At 40.4% G+C, this 7,733-nt stretch overlaps 1 pseudogene; it reads left to right on the plus strand.

The window, feature by feature from the left end:
• Positions 1 to 2,390: 2,390 nt before the first annotated feature.
• Positions 2,391 to 2,887, plus strand: LOC110287356 (annotated as a pseudogene).
• The last annotated feature ends 4,846 nt before the right edge of the window (positions 2,888 to 7,733 follow it).

Here is a 7,733-nt window from a genome sequence, read left to right on the forward strand (position 1 = left end):
AGTCTCTGATGTAGAAGTTAGAGAAAGGACTGAAGCATTTGCAAGCCCAAAGGAAGAACAACAATATCAACTGACCAGACACCCCAGAGTGCCCAGTGTCTAAACCACCAGCCAAAGAGAACACTTGGAGGGTCCCATGGCTCCATCCACATATGTAGCAGAGGATGGCCTTGTAGGACATCAATGCGAGGAGATGCCCTTGGTCTGTGGAAGGCTCAATGCCCCAGTGTAGGGGAATGCCAAAGTGGTGAGGCTAGAGTGTTTGCATGGGTGGGTCAGCACCCTCGTAGAAGCAGAGGGAGGGAGGATGGGATAGGGTATTTCTGGAGGGGAAACTGGAAAAGGAGATAACATTTGAAATGTAAATAAATAAAATATCCAATAAAAGAATAAGAAAGAAAAGAAAAAAAGAAAGAAATATGTACCTTTGGGATCCAGATTGAATGTGAACAGTTTTATGCATTACTTTAAAAAATGACACCATAGATCCATAGTTACCATGGATCTATCAGGAGATGCTGTTTGTGGCCTAGACTGTTAGACCAAACATAGCAAAAAAACAGAGGAAGAAATTCCATGATCTCAAACCCCAAATTTGAGTTCATAAGTATTACCATACAAATTGAAACAGTGAACACCAAACATTGTAGCCTGGATCTTGTTTTAATTTCCCCTCCTTCTCTAAGGACAAGATGTTACTTAGTGCCATTTTATCCCAAATAAGCATGGTGTGTACTGAGATCATATGGATCTAAGATGTTCAATGTTGGCTGGATTTAAAACCTTTTTTTTTCTTTTTTTCTTGGATATTTTCTTTATTTATATTTCAAATGGTATCCCCTTTCCTGATTTCCCCTCTGAAAAACACCCTCCCCCATCCGTCCCCCCGCCCCGCTCCCCCTGCTCACCAACCCACCCAATCCTATTTCATGACCCTGGCATTCGCCCAAATTGGGGCATAGAGCTTTCACAGGACAAAGGGACTCTCCTCCCATTGATGTCTGACTAGGCCATCCTCTGCTACATATGCAGCTGGAGCCATGAGTCCCACCATGTGTGTTCTTTGGTTGATGGTTTAGTCCCTGGTAGCTCTGGAGTTACTGGCTAGTTCATATTGTTGTTGCTCCTATGGGGCTGCAAATCCCTTCAGCTCCTTGGGTACTTTCTCTAGCTCCTTCATTGGGGACCCTGTGCTCCATCTAATGTATGACTATGAGCACCAACTTCTGTATTAGTCAGGCACTGGCAGAGCCTCTCAGGAGAGAGCTATATCAGGCTTCTGTTAGCAAGCACTTGTTGGCATCTGCAATAGTGTCTGGGCTTGGTGGCTGTTTGTGGGATGGATCCCCAGGTGAGTCAGTCTCTGGATGGTCATTTCTTCAGTCCACACTTTTTTCTCTCTGACTCCTTCCATGGGTATTTTCTTCCCCATTTCTAAGATGGATCAAAGTATCCACACTATGGTCTTCTTTTTCTTGAAAACCTTAGAAGCCTTGTATAGTGCTTTACCCAACTGCTGGAAGGCATCATCTACCATAGTGAGACTTAACCATGCCAAGAGGCATGTTAAGTCTCTTCCCATGTCATTTCCTTCTATCAAACCCAACCCAAAGTTTTCCATGTTCTCTGAGGGAACTAGATGGAGAGGGAAAATCTCATAATGAGGGGGGGGAGGGAGAGGGAGAAGGAGAGGGAGAGAGAGGAGAGAGAGAGACGGAGACAGAGAGACAGACAGAGAGAGAGAGAATGAATGAACTTGAATGAACATTGTTCCATTTCTCTTATCTCTCCTTAGTTAAATCATTAAATGGTGTGAGAAAGCTTCTTATCCAACCAGAAGAATTGGATACCCCTGTTTGGGGAAATGTATCATTTCTTTCGTTTCTCATTTTATTTGCTTTATAGCTCTTTTACCTAGGTTATTTCACCATTTTAGTTTATCTTGTGCTCAAGGCCACATTGTGGATATTTCTCTGACACTGGGTTTCATAACAAGGAAATCTTTCAAGCCCCAGGTTGACCTGACCACCAATGGAATACTTTGATGTTTTCCATAGCCTTTCTTACCTATGGTCTGTGTAGAATGTTCTTGGTATCCATGGCAATTTCTTTGGGGCCAGCCCTCCCTGCATTGTCCAAAGTCTTCCAAACTCCAGGTTCTTTTGCTGACCTGGCACATACCAAAGGCTAGAGCACTGAGGTGCTACTCCCCCACCACCCACAAAAAATAAAAGCAAAAAGTAAAATAAGAGATTGTGGCAGGTGTCTCGCTCCGCCGGCCCAGCTCCCGCGGGATCCCTCGGCTGGTCCGGGCACCTGTGCTGCACTCACTGCGGCTCTGTTGCAGGTACCGAGCGAGGAGCAGCCCGCGTCCTCCCGTGGTCAGCTTCATGAAAAGCCTGCCTTTCTTCTGCCGTGGCCAGGTGGTGCATGGCTTCGGCCGGGGCTCCAAGCAACTGGGCATCCCCACAGCCAATTTTCCTGAACAAGTGGTAGACAATCTTCCAGCTGATGTGTCCACTGGCATTTATTATGGTTGGGCCAGCGTTGGGAGCGGTGATGTCCATAAAATGGTGGTGAGCATAGGATGGAACCCGTACTATAAGAATGTGAAAAAGTCCATGGAAACCCACATCATCCATACCTTCAAAGAGGACTTCTATGGGGAAATTCTCAATGTGGCCATTGTTGGCTATCTCAGACCTGAAAAGAACTTTGATTCTTTAGAGTCACTTATTTCTGCAATTCAAGGTGATATTGAAGATGCTAAAAAGCAACTGGATTTACCCGGACATTTGAAACTCAAAGATGACAATTTCTTCCAAGTTTCTAAAGCCAAAATTATGAATTGCCACTAATGAAAAGTCCCTTACCTGCCTACCACTAGTGTCGCAGCGCTTCTGATACAGTCTCATCTTGACCATATTTTAAATCAAGCGTTTCCCTGTAGCTGTCAAGAGGTCTCCAGCAGTTCACTCCATCATGTTGCACAGTACTAAGAGACTCATTCAGAAATCAAGACTTTAAATGTAATATGTTGATTAAAATGTAGCACTAGAAAGCTTTTACTGAAAATAAAGTCTGTGAGTGTGGGTAGAAAAGCAAGTTCCTGAGGAAAACTTGGAGGACTGACCATAGTTCTTGTGACTGAGTGTGCTGGCACTGGCACTGGCGAGCCCAGCCAGCATGTACTGCTGAACAGAGGCTTTCCAGGAAGTGCAACACACACACACACACACACACACACACACACACACACACACACACACAGCTTACCCATGGAGGAAAAACCTAGAGTTACTTTTCTCATTTTGTGCATTGATATATTTTTACAATCCTGCAAACTTCCCTGAGTCTTGAGTCACTCACGACTGCCCCTGAGGTCACTTCCTGGTAGTGTCCCAGTGCTCTGTGTGCAGTTACTTCAGGTTGAAGTGGCCTCGATCGCCCCGCATCAGGGCTTTTGCTTTTCTTCACAGTATGAGGATCCAACCCAGTGCCTTACACACCAGGCAAGTGTGACCCCTGAGCTAGGCTCCCGCCCCCTTTACTTTTTGAAGCCATACGATGGATGTCTGCATGTTGCCTTTTTGAAGATTAGGTGGTTTTGCTCTTTAACATTTTTGTGACTTTGGTTTATTTTCTTCTCATGTCACCCAGAGATTACTTGTGTGTGTGTCATTCTGCTCAAAACTAAATGGTGGTCAGGTTCAAGTATGCATTTTATTTTTAAGAAAAATAAAACAAGCTGCATTTATAGACTTGCTTGGAATTGAAATGAACATAGCCAGGTCCTACCCAACCTTGCCCTGCCTTTTTTTTTTTTTTTTTAAAGTGTGGTCCTGTGCTTTCAAAGTAAGTACAGTTCTCTATGACCAGGCACCTAAACATAATTTAAAAGTCCTTGTAGCTTCAGAACCGGATATATCAGCTCCAGTTGCATATCTCTATATCTCCTGATTTCCCTCTTGGTTTTCCCCTGGTTCCTCCCCTTTCCCTCTTGGTGGCCTGAGTTGTTTATGTTGGCAGAAGGTTGATATTGGATGCTCGATTGCTGCAGCCTCACCGGAGCATTGACTCATCATTTGTTGAATGGCAACAGGTTTGCCGGGGCAGAGGCACTGCCTAAGTGGAAGCGTGCACGTGAAAATAGAAAGGTAATTTAACAACACACAGACACCCAGAGACTTGGTCTCTGCATGTGTGTGCAAGTAGTGGTGTGGGGAGGGATGGGACTCACTCAACCCTGTGAATGTGTTCTATGGCTGAGCAACATCCCTAGCCTTCAAAATAGAATTTTTGATGTTGGAAATCCCATATTTAAAGGAAACCTTAATTATCAATGGATTTATGAAGGAAAGTTAAAAAACAAGTATGCACAGTACAAAATAGAACTGTGGCTTTTTTTTTTTTTTTTTAGTAAGAATAGCTTGTTAGTAAGTATATCAGTGTTCATGGCTAATGTTATCTCATTTTGTAATTTTGTTAGGGCTTTGTTAATTCTCTAGAATTCAAAAACTATTATTGATGTATTATAAGAAATTACACTACCACGTTGATTAGTCTGAATGTTTGCAGGCATTGGAATAAAATTTGACTGTTATTTTTTCCCTCAAAAAAAAAAAAAAGAGAGAGATTGTGGGATGTGTTTCCCCGGGAAGGGGGATTGAAGTAGTCCTTCTGTGTGCTATGTTCTCAGACTGAGACCCTAAAGTTATAGAAATATGATTATGGTCTCAAAGAAAGAGATCACCAATTTATTGAAATGTCTCCTCAAGACAAAACTTACTCTTCATCAAGAGAGTGTGCTCAGAGAAATTGACATATTATTTTATGTTTTCTTGATGAATACCTAAAACCTAACTTGAAATGAAAGGTTTATAATACTGATGTGAAATAACAAAATGATGCACAGTTTCTGTTGAACAAATCTGAGTGAGGGGACAATGTATGCTTTTCTTGGGATGTCTTCCTGAAATATAATATCTTGGAATCTAGAATGTGGTTATTATTAATTCATGTTTTGGAGGTAGCAGAGAAAATCCTTATTCTTATTTTTTTTTCAATTTTTTATTAGATATTTTCTTCAATTATATTTCGAATGCTATCCTGAAAGTCCCCTATACCCTCCCCCCGCCCCACTCCCCCACCCACCCACCCCCCCCTCTTGGCTCTGGTGCTCCCCTGTACTCGGGCATATAAAGTTTGCAATACCAAGGGGCCTCTCTTTCCAATGATGGCCAACTAGGCCATCTTCTGCTACATATGCAGCTAGAGACATGAGCTCTGGGGGTACTGGTTAGTTCATATTGTTGTTCCACCTATAGGGTTGCAGACCCCTTCAGCTCCTTGGGTACTTTCTCTAGCTTCTCCATTGGGGGCCCTGTATTCCATCCAATAGATGACTGTGAGCATCCACTTCTGTATTTGCCAGGCACTGGCCTAGCCTCACATGAGATAGCTATATCAAGGTCCTTTCTGCAAAATCTTGCTGGCATATGCAATAGTGTCTGCACTTGGTGGTTGGAAAATCCTTATTCTTACATTGATTTTTTTTTTGCTTACTTTATGATCAATAAGTTCTTTTAACTTCCAAAAATTGGAAATATCATGCCATGTTTAAAGGAAGAAAGTCATGATCTCTTTCAATTTATATGCTAAGAAAGGACCTGAATCAGTTGCAGCTCTGATCTTGTGTGCATAATGGTTAAGAGGTCACTCTATAGGCATTAAGATGTTTTATTCTTAATGTATTTATTCATAAGATGTTTCACTCTATAGGCATTCAATATGATTTAAGTCTGTAAGCCAATTACATACAATCACCAATCCTTTATTTCCATCAACTATAAAATGGAGACATGAAATTATCAAATTCTTAACTTATAAAAATTAAATGCTTGATCGGGATATAGTGGCACACACCTTTAACCTCAGCACTATGGATGTTGAAAGAAAAAAAAATCACCATCACAAACTCAAGGCTTGTATGGGCTAAATAGTAATATTCTGCTTCCAATAAATAAATTGATGCAAGGAGAGAAATAATGAGAACACCAAATATCATACCACATATAAAGTACATTTCAAGTCAACAATAAATTGTAATTTTCATTCAGGCCTATCTAACTATCAATGGGATGTGTGATGGTGGTGACATTCTAATGAAAATAGTCTTTTTTTTTTTTTTTTTTTTTTTGAAATCTGACAGGTTCACTGACTCGTAGTTGATTCTAAAATGGGTATTTCCTGGTAATTTTTCAAATAGAACCTTAACTTTTACAAAGTTTGTGCATCCCTAGAAAAAATTAACCTAGGAGATCTAAATAAGGCATCATTAATACCTATACTTTTATGTGGGCATAATTGTTTTTGCAATCTCCTTTTAGTAAGGATTCAACCTCTCCTCAAGCCCACCACCCAGCAGAGGTAGCGGAAGAGAAAAGTTATTAGGAGAAGGAGGAAATGAACCTGTTCAGCAATAATTCTTTGAGGACAAGCTCAATCATCTTTCTCAGTAGTTCAATCCTGTAGCAAACACCAAATACGATTTAGCAGTGGCAGACCAGACCTCAAGGCAGGCAGGTACCAGGCATGAACCAATAGCTATAATTCAATCCTGAGGGAATCTCAAAGTTCACCAATAAGCCTGAGGTGAGGACACAGAAGCTGCAGCAGCTGCAGCAGGAACCTCAGGAGCAGTTCTTTGGAGAGTTTCTCTCTGATGTCACTACTAGAGGAGCTCAATAATGCTATGTAAGGCGATCTAATGCATGCATGCTTGAGGTGGAGCAAAATTAACCAAGGCTCAGTGCTTGTCCCCCACTGTCTGTGGGGTCATATGTATGCTCCTTCATCACAGGTCCTTTCACGTGTCTGCTATATCCAAATATCCTTTCACCTGTGTCTGCTTCAGGAAAACAGTCTTACACTTACCTACTTTAGCAAGACATCCTTTTACCTGTGTGTCCCAGCAAAACATCATTTGGTACAACTATTTCCAAAGAAACTAGAACTTTCCACTTCTTTATTTTATTTCCACTTTATTTAATCATTTAAATACACCCATTATACTTTAATGAAACCACTTATGTAGCATTTTGAAATGATCTTGTAATATAATAATTATTAAAATAATGCTAGGAAAACCAAGATTTTCATGGTCTAATAGTAAAACATAAAGATAACATGACCATTATTGATTACCAATTGATTACCACATATGTGGTTCAGAATTAATCTTATTTGCCCAACCAGAATCTTAAAACAAATGTTAACATATATAAGATGTGATATATTTATGATTTTGATATCATGTGCTTGATACTCAGATACTATACAATTCAGAATTGTCACTAGACTGCCTCTATGTACATAGATTTCAATACAGTAAATTTTACTTGTGAAAGCAATTCTGTAAGACTTTATCCCCAAGAGTTCAAGCTTGGCTGTTAAGCTTTCTGCAGGAATTTCCTCCTTTTCCAATTTTATATGTTCCAATCTTTTCCCTTTTTAAATTTAAATATAATTTCTCTTTTTCTAACTAAATAACTCTATCTTCTTGTTTTCCAGTTAATTGTGGTATTTTGTGATGGTTAAGTAATTCTGATAATATGTGTACTTTTTCATTAATTGAAGACACTGAACATTTCTTGGGGCTTTGTCTATTTTGTTCTCTGTCCACATTTCCTCTACATATATCCTTTGTCATAAATGCTTGCTCAATACATACA

Source organism: Mus caroli, chromosome X (genome assembly GCF_900094665.2).
Source record: "Mus caroli chromosome X, CAROLI_EIJ_v1.1, whole genome shotgun sequence".
Classification (NCBI taxonomy): domain Eukaryota; kingdom Metazoa; phylum Chordata; class Mammalia; order Rodentia; family Muridae; genus Mus; species Mus caroli.